Below are 13,277 nucleotides of genomic sequence, written 5' to 3'. Positions count from 1 at the left end.
GAGCCACTTTGGACATGGTCTCTTTATCCAAGAATGAGTGAGGGCAGCACAGGCTCATCAGGCTTTGAAATTGTACCTTGGCTCAGGTCATAGAAGTGATTAGAGCTTGGCCTCAATTAGCTTTATCATTTATGATTCAGAAGGAAAAATGAACTGATCCTGAGGTCAAGGACCAAAATATTGATTGTACATTTGTGCTGGCTATGAATAATCTTTGTTGCCTTCATGTCATTTACCACTTCCTAAAATTATTTAGTTTATTTTTTTACTCTTCTGGTCATAATGTGTGAATCTTGTCCTTTAAAAACCTTGTCCTTTAAAAAAAAAAAAAAGTATTCCTAGCCTCTAAATGAGTGGGAAAAATGTAGCTGTCCAATAAATACTTGCTGAATGGATGGAGAAATGAGTAATTTGCTACCTCCGCAGGGATTCTGATGCACTAGGAGGCACAGTAATTCAACAAACTGATATACAACCACATTTTGTGTCTAAATTATCACTTAACAATACTTTTTGTAATGTTCAGAGTCATCGAACCTTTGTTCAATTAGAATCTTATCTGGAAACAAAATGTAAAAAGTATATGAAAACTTGTCTCTGACTTAAGACAAGACAGGACCCTCCAAGGTTCTGCTTCTCAGTCTTTCCCCCACTTCCCTCACATGCAACCCTGAGATACCACTGTACAGAATTTTAAACTGATGTACTGCTTGACTACCAAGATCCAATTCCATTGAAGCCAGAGTTGAACAAGCCATAGTTACTGTTGGCCTAGTCCTATGCCTACTGGTTAGCTCTCCTCCAACAGTTGAGCCTTTGCCAGCATCTTCCAAGAAAAGAGCTCAGACTCTCCAATATTTTGAACATTACTTTTAGAAATCACTACCTTTACCTCCTTGGGCTGCATTCAACCTTCATACATCTCAGTCAATTGGTTGTCTTTTCCATAGGACCAGGTCAGTGTAATTTGAAGGAAAACCCTGCCTCAAAACTCCTTTCGCCCTTTTCAAGAACGAGCACTCTCCAGTTCTTTTGTGTGGTGTTGGTTCACTGTCCTCACTGTCCTCCTGGAATCACAAACCTTCATGATCAAAACCTCCTCATCCTGTCAACACCCTACAAGGAAATGGGCGCCCAGACTAAACCACACGTATCCTGACAAGGACTCTCCACTCAGGGTGCACAAGACCATTGTTTTAGTCAGCTTTTTTGCTGTTGTGACTAAAAGACCTGGCAAGAACAATTTTAAGGAGGAAGAGTTCATCTGGGGGACCATGGTTTCAGAGGACTCAGTCTGTAGACAACTGGCTCCATTCCTCAGGGCCCTAGGTGAGGCAGAACATCATGGTGAAAGATGTGGCAGAGAGGGACAGCTCACATGATGATCAGAAGGCTCACCAGATACAAAGTATACCCCAAAGCCTTGCCTCCAATGCCTACCTCCTCCAGCCATACCCTACCACTTCAGTTACCACTCAATTAAGCCTTATCAGGAGATTAATTAACTGGTTGGATTAAGGTTTTCATAATCCAATCATTTCACCTCAGAATGTTCTTGCAGTGCCTCACACATGAGTTTTTGGGGACATCTAATATTTAAACCATAACAACCATCTTCCTTCTTTTCCTGCTCAGAATGATTTTATTAATATGAGGTAACATCCACTGATTTGGGGGCATGTGTTTCCCACCAGAATTTGCTCACAAACTTCCTTCATTCTAGATATCAGTACCTATCCTGGGTTTCCTTTCTCTTAAGCACTGGATATAGTATCTAGGAAATTTCCTTGCATAATTTATTGTCTTTGCCACATCAGCAGCATCTTAAGACTTTACTAGTGATTGTTACTGGGCAGGAAAAGTTCACCGGACACATGATCTGCAAACACATTGGGGAAATAACACAGATTTTAAAAATTCTCAAAAAAAAAAAAATCCTCAGTGGAGCTGTCTGTGACCTGGAATGAAGTATAGCTGCATCCACATTTTGCAGAGTGTCTCCCATTTTTCTGTCTACATACTCTGGTGTCTTTCAAAAGCGTGGGCTTTGGAGGAGCCTAAAGAAGAGTTTAAATCCTGGTCCTATCACAAAGTCAGCTATGGATGTGGGCAAATAAGAATATCATCAGCATTCACATGTCATGAGCTCATTTGCAAAATGAAAGTACCATGTCAAGTTGTCTTTATAGAGAATGACTTTCATAATACTTTCATAATACTTCAGCTTAAAGTAAACAGTGGTGTCTTTCTTTCCTTTTTTTTTTTAATCTTTTTTCTGTGGATGACCAACCTCAATTTAGTTCAGAGATGAAATATTTTTTCCCATGGAATTGATAAAAAAGAAGATAGGATATGAGCAATGTTAACAGAGAAGTTAAAATGGACAGAAGCTCCGTCTATTATTCCTGGGTTAATGAGAAAAGTCTTTCTCAGTTAAATATCTCAGATAGGTCTTATTACCACATCTGCACTTGTCCTCCTCCCAAAGCTGTTGTGCTGAGTTCTTACTGTTCCAGATCCTACCAAGACAACACCAAATTGTTATGGAAAATAGATCAAAGACTTGAATGTTTTGAATTTTTTTCATCTACTCTAGACATAAAAAAGATAAAGGCAACAACAGTCAGCAAAGGCCACATTGTGCTGTTCTTCTTCTCTTGAACCCTTAACATTCCATAACACATTTGTATGGAAAGGATCATAACCCAAGAGCACTTCCCTCCAATTCTAGTTCCCCTAGGAACATTTGGGGAACCCAATTGTTAGATGACTAATAATAGATAACCTTAAAAGAGGTTCTAGTATATATTTTAATTTATTTGTTTATTTTTTGTGTGGTGCTGGGGATTAGAACCCAGGGCCTTGTGCATGCAAGGCAAGCACTCTACCAACTGAGCTATATCCCCAGCCCTATATTTTTAAAGCAACATAAAATATATATCTTATTCAGACATGCATTTAAAAAGAAAAGGAGTTACAGATGAACTGAGGTAAGTGGTATATTAAAGAGTTTTTGTTGCTATTAACATTTTAATTTTCAGAGGAAGTGAACTAAATTTCTATTAACTACAGAAAGGTAACTTTGTCATCCTTGGTCATTACTTTGCCTGTTCTCATGGCTAAACTTTATTTTCTCATCTGGCAATCTGATTCATATTTCTAAGTTGAGCTCAGTTGCCAAATTGTTGTGGTCTGAATATTTGCATTTAATATTCATGTTTTGAAACCTGATGCACAGGAGATAGAATGTCTTGGAGGTGATTAGGCCATGAGAGTGGAGTCCCTATGAATGGAATTAGTGACCTTATGAAAGAAGCTTGAGATAGTTTGGTTGTATCTTCTGCTATGTGAGGATGTAACCAGATATGTAAACTATGATGCAGAAAGAGCAGGCATTTTGTTATAGGGGCCTATCTGGACAAGACCCATTTTGGGGGAATCTACTAGAGCTATTCACTCTCTTCTCTGAGCTCCCAAATACTCAGTTCATATCTCTTCTGCATAATTACTCCTGCTATGTTTAAAATCTATATATCCCCATCTCTACTCACTTGACTAAGACAATTTCAAAGGTGAAGGTCATGTCCAACTGTTCTTTATTTTTTCCAGTTCCTCCTGCTGTCTTTGGAACACAATAAGTGTTCAGTGAACACTCGTGGATAAAGGGTGGAAAATAATAAAAGTATTTATGTCTGAATGTCTTAATATTTCAGTCTTCCCAGAGTTGATTTATAGCTCTGAGTTTCCTCAAGGTGTCCAAGAAATGTAGGTGATTTTTACCAAGAACTTTTCAAGTCCATTCTATCAACTCTAATGCCAGAAATTTCCATATTTCTTGCTAACTGTTATAATAGATACTTGTTGGTGTAATATTGGCTCTTCCCAGGCATCTAAGTTCCAGATATCCCTAATGTCTTTTAAGCCAATTCAAAAGTCAGCAGCAAATTTCCAGTGAATATCTAAAATCTATGCAAGGGTTTCCTGTTTCCAGAATTTTCTTCAAAATTTTTATTTGTTTACTTTAAGTTTTTTAATTTGACTTAATTTTTTTAAGTCACCAAAAGGGATTCCACATGCATGCTTTCCCTGGTCAAGATCTACTGAACCCTATTTTTAGTAGCATTTCTGTTTTAAACTAAAAACATTAAATGAGGCAACTCTATCTGTATCCCTATCTATGCACAGTTTGCTCAGTGCTTGGTAGACTTTCAGGATATAGAATTTGCATGATTGAACCAGCAGATTCTGCTTGGCTCTTGACCTGTTTGGCTAGCTTCATATAAATCTTCTAAAATAAAAGTCTCTACTCCTGTCACTGACTCAAATTTTCCAGTGTGATAGTTTGCAATTCTGACCCAGCCTACTTACACTGTAGCCTGAATTGGTTCCATAAATCCTTTTACATACTTTTGACTCATCTATAATTAATCATCATAATAAAATTGTTCAATTCCATTTATTTCTAATACCATTAATCTTTCATATCAGATAATTTGTGGTGTGCTTCGATTAGCAGAGTAGCATAATTAGCACATTCTAGACCTCTAGAGTATGACCTTGGATTGAATTCTGTTGGTCCTCCTTATCTCATTATCAGTAATTCTGGTTGAGGAGTGGAAAGGCTGTTACTCACACATAAGTCTTTTCCTAGTGGCTCTTTTTTTGAGAGTCATATTGCAGTAGAGAATCTCTCTCCTAATATGCTTCCTAATTTTCCCTGGTTTTTCAATTTTTTGGCTGTCAGCTTTCAGTCAATATGAGTAAATATAAAATAATTTAAATACACAAAACAATTTTACATATACTTACTACATATAATTATATTGTGGACTGCAATTTATACCAGTAGGGCAGGAGGCCTAGAGCTAAAATATAACTTTCAATGTGTCCCCTTGGTTAAAGATAAGCCCAGCTTCATAAATATAGGTCATATAGTCCCATGCTTAAAAAGGCCGTATGCTTAGTTTAGTGATCTGTTGTTGCTATCTCGAAACTCTTCATTTTTTAATAACAGAGCACATGTTTTCATTTTCCACTGGGTCCCACAGATTATGTAGCTGGTCTTGGTTAAAACAAGCCAGTCCAGATGTCAGTCCTGAGGCTTGGGAAGGAGAAATAGGAGATAGATGCTACTTCTTGATAGGTGGAGCAGCATGAAAGAGAAGAATTGTGGGTGACATCTTTGAAAAATATTGACCAAATTGTGATAGTAGGAGCAAATGTGACTCCATTTTCTTTTATGACTTCATCCTGTAAAACAACCATGCCACGTAGAAGAGTCATGACTGGGGCAAGATGTCCTTTTCCTTTTGCTATAGAAACCTTTAAGAACACGGAACTACCTATTATGGGGCATTGTTTCTGTAACTAGGGTAACGGGGCTCTGTTTCTGTAACTGGGGTGACTGGGCTAACTGTGATTGGTTAGGCTTCCCTCCGCTTGACTGCACTGACCCGCTTCTGTAACCTGGCTTGCTTGCATTGGCTAGACCCCCAAACATCCCTTTTGCGGTTTTCAGGCTTATAAGGAGTGCCGTTGCAATTGTTCGGGGCTGATCAGGGGAACAGCTTTATGTTCTGGTCAGCCACCACTGGTGTGCTTCAATAAAGGCTTGATTCGATTATATGTGAGTGGTCTGGAAGTCAGTTTATGAAACCCTGGGACAAAGCTTTAACTATAACAATATCCCTGTTTCACTAATAAGGAAATTGAAATGGAGAGAGACTAGGCAAATAGCCCCAAATCACATTGCTGGTCATTAATGTAGCAAATATTGCTCTGATACTTACTAGATAGAAACTCCTGTGGATAGCTCCGAGCACTTGGGGGTGGAATGATGAAATTGATGCATTTCCTATCTTTGACAATATTACTAACATAAGGGTTAATTTAACCATAGGTATTTATTTCATTTTCAATGCCCAACACAGTGCCTTGGATTGGAATCTCCTTGCCAACTTTTATTATTCAGACTTCAGTGACCTAAAACCAAGCATCTCTTCCCACTTGGGCTAGTTTGTGAGCTTTCTCTATAACACTTAGACATAATTGGCATAAAAGGGGAGAAAGATGAGTGCTAGAGCAGGCAAGGAAAGGTCTTATTAAATATTAATAATTTAAATGAGAAATATTTTCCAATTTATAAGACCATTATACAATATTCAAAGACACTGATTGTGCTACTCTTCCATTACTCCTTTGCAAATGGTATTTGATACAAAGATCTGTCAAGCTACATACAGTTTAGTATGCAAGATGAAGTGAAAATCAGTTTTGTTTTTGTCTAAAATCATTGGCATTGATACTTCCTGTAGGTTAGGCATTATAAACTTTAAATTTATGTTATCCATTTAGTCCTTATAATACCCTTTATACTAGAGAGTATAATTTTCAAAATTCTACAGAGAAGAAAATTAATATTAAGAGTAGTTAATAACATATAATTGGATAATCCTGTTTTATATGTTTGTTTCAGTTTTGCTTATTGTTTTTTTTTGTTGTTGTTGTTGCTGGAAGGCAAGCTACCTCCAAATTGTGTGTCTTAAACACCCACATTTTGTTTACTCACAGTTCCTCAGGTTAGCTATTTTGTGCTGGACACAACTGGGCAATTCTGCTAGTCTTGTTTGGGAATACTCTTGTTATTGCAAATATCTGGTGACCCTGTTGGATCAGACAGGGCTAACATGGTTTCAACTCAGCTCTTTGAAGGTTAATTTAGCTTGTAGCTGTGTCTCCTTCTATGCAATTTTTCATTTTAAAGGAGACCAGCTAGGTCATCTTTATATAGTGACTGGGATCTAAGAAGGAGAGATTTGATATACCATGGCTCTTGGACTTATCCTTGTGATTTATTTATCTTTTTGTTACTGTGATCAAAGTACCAGATGAAAACACATTAAAAGTATGCAAGTTTATTTTGTCTCACAATTTCAGAGTAGGCTGATGGTAGGCTGGCCACTGTTCTGGACCCAGGGTGAGGCTGACATCATAGCAGAAGGACATGGTAGAGAAGCACTCTTCCATTCACGGCACCCAGAAAGCAGAGAGAGAGAGCAGGGGAAAGAGAGCAAGGGAAAGAGCCACAGAGAAGATGCACCCAAGACACTCTTCCAGTGACCTGCTTCCTTCAGCCCTGTTCCACCTGCCTGCATTTACCACCCAGCCCATTAATTCAAATTAGGGTATACTGATTTGGGTATAACCCTCACAATCTGATCATTTCACCTCTGAATATTACTGCAGAAACCTAGGAGCTTTGGGGAGACACCTCATTTTGAAGCCATAACACCTTGTAAGCTCCCAATGTCACTTCCCTCACATGTCATAAAGTAAAACACACAAACACACAGATTTTTTTTTTAATTACACAAAAACAAAAACACAAAGCCAGTCCAGATTCCAGGAGTGAAAAAAAAATTCAAATTATGGAGAGGAAAAGCTGTTACAACATGTGTGGTCATTCTCAGTTTATAACAATCTCCATAACTTGCTGGAGAAGGAAATTTGACAAGTAATTCTCCTAAGGCTTCTGTTTGGGTCCTGGGCTACTCCTAGGCTGATGCTTTTATGTACCAATGATCATAGTTGAAAAGCAGAGTAGGCTAAATTTCAGATGCTGGCTGTTCCCTTGGCTTAGAAGCCTTCTGGACTTGCACAAATTGCACAAACACATGCAGTAGTCCTAAATACACTTGATTTTGTTTTTGTTTGTTGGTTGGTTGATTTGAAAAATGCTTCCAATATTTTAATTGGAAATAAATAATTTGTGGGCATAGTATGAGGAAACATTTGTCAGAGCGTGACATAACAGGCACTCTACATGTTGTGATACATTTCCTTTTCTAAGAATAATTTCCCTTAAATGAAAATGTATTCACTAAGCTAGCAGCAGGTATATCCTGTCTGCTCATGTGAGCATAGTCACATTTTATCCTACTGTAATCATGCCTCAATTTAGCAATCTTCCTGGAAAAACTAGAGCTATACCCACTCATTTTATTATAGGCTGAAAAACCTATTGAAGGCAATTTATGCACCAGAAATGACTACACAACAAGCATGTGAATAGCTAAAATGTCACTATTCACAGAGCAGAGTAAGCTGGTTGGAACCAGTTTCTTGTTTGTGATGATCACAGAATCTGGACTTATGAAGTTCCATGAAGAATTATCACTACTAAAACTTATTCACATCATCTACAAGGAGACACAGCAAATCATACACATGGTTACTGTCTTCTCACTGCTCTGTGCAGGGTATTGCACCAACAGTGCCCAAGGTTCCAAAACAGAATCTCCTTGCCTTTTCTCCATGCTACATCTTCTATAAATTGGTGTGTGCTGAAAATGGGTCACAAGCCTACACAAGAGCACCTCTCCCCCAGATCCAGGGCTACATAGTGAGCTCTGGGGAGTCAGAGACCCAAGGCCAACAGTCTTAAGCAGCTCTACCTCTGTGTGGATTAAATATTATCTTTCTATATTTTCAATGAAATGTGAAAACAGTTGGTAATCATTGATCTACTGTTTTTTCATTTGGGCCTATTTTAAGTAATATTACTATTTTTAGCAATAAGATCTATTGTCCATAGTAGGAAACAAAAATATCCTCCATGTCTTCAGAGATATAGATTGAAACACTTAAGCTCATCTTTTCTCTCCATAATTGGATCCCAAATTTCTCCATACATAAGCACATGTATGTGTAATCATGGGTGTGTGTAGGTATGTACATATACATGTATACATGTATGCATAAGTATATGTGTGTGTGTGCGTGTGTGTGTGTGTATATATATATATATGTAAGTATATGCATTGTATTCATAGTGAAAAGTTGATTATATATATGTTTTTCTATAATATATTTTGTGTGCTTTTGTGGTCCATTCTGTCTGCTATAATGATACCCCTTAGATTTGATGGCCCATAAACAACAGAAATTCATTTCTTAGAATTCTGTCATCTGGAAACTCCAAGATCAAGGCACTGGATCTGGGGTTTGTTGAAGCCCTGCTTCCAGATACATAGATGACATTGTCTAATCTAAGGTCACATGGTGGAAGGATAAAGACTCTTTATAAGGATGCTAATCCCATTCATGAGGCTCTTCCCCCTGGTACCTGATCATCTCCCAAAGGCCTGATGACCTAATACTCTTGCCCAGCCTGTAGGGACTTTAACATTCGAATTAGAGTAGAAAGCACAAACATCCAGATCATAGCCATGCCATTCCACGTCAGCTCACGTAAATCTCCATTCTTTTTACAACTACTACAGAGTAACCCACCATTTATATGACCATACCTTTCTGTTGTTAGATTCCTTTCTTATGAATGAACACTTTCATCTTTTCCAGGTTTGTACTGTTAATGACAATGTTGCTGGGAGTCTGTGGAGTTTAGGGTAGAATTGAAGAGCTTACACATTGTACTCATCCAGATGGGCTTCCTTGGACTTCTGTCTGTGACAGTAACTGGTTAAGTGACCTGCAGTAAGAGACTTTGCCTCTGCTGTCTTACTTTTCTCATGTGCAAAATTGTAAAAAAGAATAACACTTGGCTCATTGAGTTTGGGATGATTAAGTGAAATATTTAGTGCCTAAAGAACAGTCCAAAGCCTTGTAAGTACTCAATAAATATCCACTGTTAAAGTTATTATGCACCTATTCCAACATATTTATAGAAGATAAAATAATTCTACCTTTGAAATTACCAGGTCAAGTTTTGACAGATACTTCAAATTGCCTCTTCATATCCTTTTCAATTTATCTAATTACTTATTTTTTGGTGGATTGATTTAAATTAATTTATGTTAATTTTTATGCCTTTTACTTTGCATGCATTTAAATTCATTTCTTTACTTCTGCTTTGCCTTCTTTTGTAAACTTTTATTTCATGAATTTTACTTACATTTCTATTGGATTGTTCATTGATTTCTTATTAATTTAGAATTGTTTTTAACTTACAAAAAATATGAATATATGCACATGTGTGTCTTTGAAATTTCCAGAAAAGTTCTACTTTTGTCTATTGTCTTTATAACTTTGGGGCGTTATAACTTTATAACTTTTGTTTTTTAGTTTCTAGATTGTGTGATGTGTTAAGTCCTTTTTCTCTTTTGTTGATGCTACTTTATAGGTTCATGTGTTTGCTTTTCCATTTATGACCACTGTAGACCTTGAGATAGTGATGAAGGAGATGGGGCAGAAGGTAGGTGCAGGTGTGGCTACCTCAGATAGAAAGTGGACAGAGGTGGCTGTGAGGATGCAGGAAAAGAATGAACCAGCCACATTCTCAGAGATGGAGGGAAAAGATGCAAAGGTCTCAAAGACCGTTCCTGCCCACAAAATGGCTAGTGGCCCACAAGTCTGAGTAATCTGTAGAGAGAAAGAGGCAGAGACCGGTTCTAAAAGAAGCTTCAATCCCCAACCTCAGTCACCACCTGGGCTGTTACAAAGACATCCATCACAAGTGACCAACTGTCACATAGAACTCAGGGACTTACTAGTATGGAGTGTGTTGTCTGTGGCATGAATAAAATTGACTTAGCAATTGGAGTCGAGGGAAGTATAAGGCAAGTTTATTGATTCTTCAAAATGCCTGAATATAATTTTCCCAGTAAAGACAATAAGATGCATGTCATATCAAATAACCAGATGAGAAATAATTTGAGGAAAAGTAAAGGCTACACACAATGGCATGTATAGGAAAATTATACAAAACTCTTTTGTGAACAAATGCCTTATGAAAATTTTCCATAAAATATGTTGTAATTGAAAAACTGTAAGAAATATAAAAACTATTATCTTTCTTGGTGGAAAGGCCAATGGCATTCGATAGCAAGAACCACTCTGGAGTACACAGCAGTGCATAATTTGTATGTGTGTGAGCAGATGTGAATGCATGTGCCTTTAAGAAAGAGATAGTGTATATGCACACATGCTTCAAGACCTCTCAAATGAACTTGCATAGGATCTCACTCATCTGTCCTCTAGATTCTGCATCCCATCAGCCATAGAGTCTCCTTGCATTGAACAGCTAGCACTGCACATCAAGCTACAATTGTGGAATGACTTAGTTTAATTAAGGTGACCCCATTGTGTACCACAGTTGTGCTTAATCTCCTAAACCAAAGGATTCACCATGATAAACTTTAGGTTTTAAAAGAGTGTGTTTTCTCCAAGAGCAGTTGCTAAACATAGACCAAACCCCAGTGGGAGGAGTGGCGAGGCCCTGCCTGCCCCGAAAGTGCTAAGCTGCACTGCTTTGAAGGAATTTCTCCAGGGAACACAGCCCCAGGAGCACTGGAGCAGCCTTTCCAGACCTCATAGGTAGAGTCACCCCTTTTGATTAAGTCACTTTGAGCAGGAACTTCAAGCCCCGTCAAACATAAGCATAGAACTTAGCAACATGGACAGAAAGATGGGAACTGGGAAATGTGTGAGGAACAAGCCCACAAGCTGAGTTTAAGATAAGCTGGCCAGACAGGTTGAGGACAGAAGTGGTGACTAACACAAGGCCACATAAGGACTGTTTGTTTATTCGTTTATTTAGTTTGGCTCATGTATCTAGGGTACAGGTCTGCCAAGTTATAGAGCAAAACACATAGCAGATGTTGCCCTACATTTAAGGATATTGGAAGTTTGATATTTAATAATGGCTTCTTCTATTAAAAAAAAAAAAAGAAAAAGGAATACTTATACACTATTTTTTTTTCCATCATGACATGGTCAACTTCTTCTGGAAAACATCCTCATTACCTGCCCATTCCCAGACTGGACCATCACGGTGCCCACTTTCCTCAGCCTCTGAGGTTAAAATGGGCCACATGGCCCTACCCATGCCAGCCAAAGTCCTTGACCTGCTTCTTTTGGGAAAGGCAATGGAACTTTTGGAATATGAGGCCAGATTATCAGAAGCTTACTCCTTTGGTGCTCTTGGGAGACATTTCTATTGTAGAAACAAATGAGACCATCACACAGGGAAGAAGAAGAGAAAGAGAACGTGAGAATTGCAGTAGCATTCCAGTTCTGGATCAGGTCCTCACTAAGGCTCTCTGTTACCTCCCATCCTTAGTTCTAAGAGCCAACAATTATAGTATTTTAATTTTTTTCTTTGCCTAACATTTTGCAAAAGCAGAGCATGAGACAAAGGGTTCACAGGACTTTTAAGTGGGAAGTAATTCCAAAGAGCAGGAATGTAGGACAGGAAATAGAATAGAAAACAGAAAGAGTAATATAAGAATGCATAACAAAGTTGGTCTCCACTACAGGGGTAATCAATGCTCAATCCAACTTCTCAGGCACCTCAGCCAGTGTTTCCCTGAGCGAGGCAGAAAAATTAAGGAGGAGACATTTATCCATGGGCTCTATCTCCCACAAGTCCAGGGGTAGTCCTGCTGGGCATGAACTCCCCTGATTATCAGCCAACCACCCAAGAATATGGAGGTGTACCTGGGTGAACCTAGTTTTAGAACTGGAGTAACAGGTAGAGGGATTTTGAACCAATTCAGCAGAGGTGTCCGATGACATTTGTCAAACTATGAATCCTGGTCAACACATTATGTGAACTCTAGCCAGAACTAAAAGAATTTAGTATTAGGCTAAAGCTGAGATTAGGAGGAATGAATGGACTTCTGACTTGGTATATTACTGTGTGTTAACTCCCTTAAAAAATATCCCCCTTTTGTCTACAGGTTCTTAAAAAGAAAAGAGAGCTTTACACCACTTTTGTAGGAGAAAAAAAAAATGGTCTATTTATGGTGCCTCATTATGGTCTCTGCCCAACAAGAAATAAGACTTGGAAAAAAGAAAAGAAATTACAAAGAAACAAAAGGAATGACATCCTGCTGTTTCCCAAAAGACTCCTGCTTATATTATCATTTTTCAAACATTTAATTGGGAGATTTAGAGTTAGGAAATTATATTCTTAATAAAACAAATTTGCCATTTTTAGCATTAATTGTCCACTTTATAAGCATGGGAAAAAATTCAAGTACAATGACATTTTAATAACTCTTTTATATCTAACTCTAATTTACATAAACTAGTTAAATAGCCATGGTTACAGGTCAATCAGACTTATCCAGTTATTTAAGTTAAGTAATATCTTTAAAATACATAAATATGTATGTGTGTATACATATATATATACACTCACACATGTGTATATGTGTATATATACCTCTTACAAGCATTATATCCAGAGAGAGATCTATGTAAAATGCATGCTCACATGTATGTTTGTCTTACATGTTTGTGTGTATAAAATGAAG

The sequence above is a fragment of the Spermophilus citellus genome (assembly GCF_964194105.1).
Source record: "Spermophilus citellus genome assembly, chromosome: 3".
In the NCBI taxonomy this organism is placed as follows: Eukaryota; Metazoa; Chordata; class Mammalia; order Rodentia; family Sciuridae; genus Spermophilus; species Spermophilus citellus.
The sequence above is the reverse complement of the archived record's forward strand: the minus strand, read 5'-3'. Positions refer to the sequence as shown.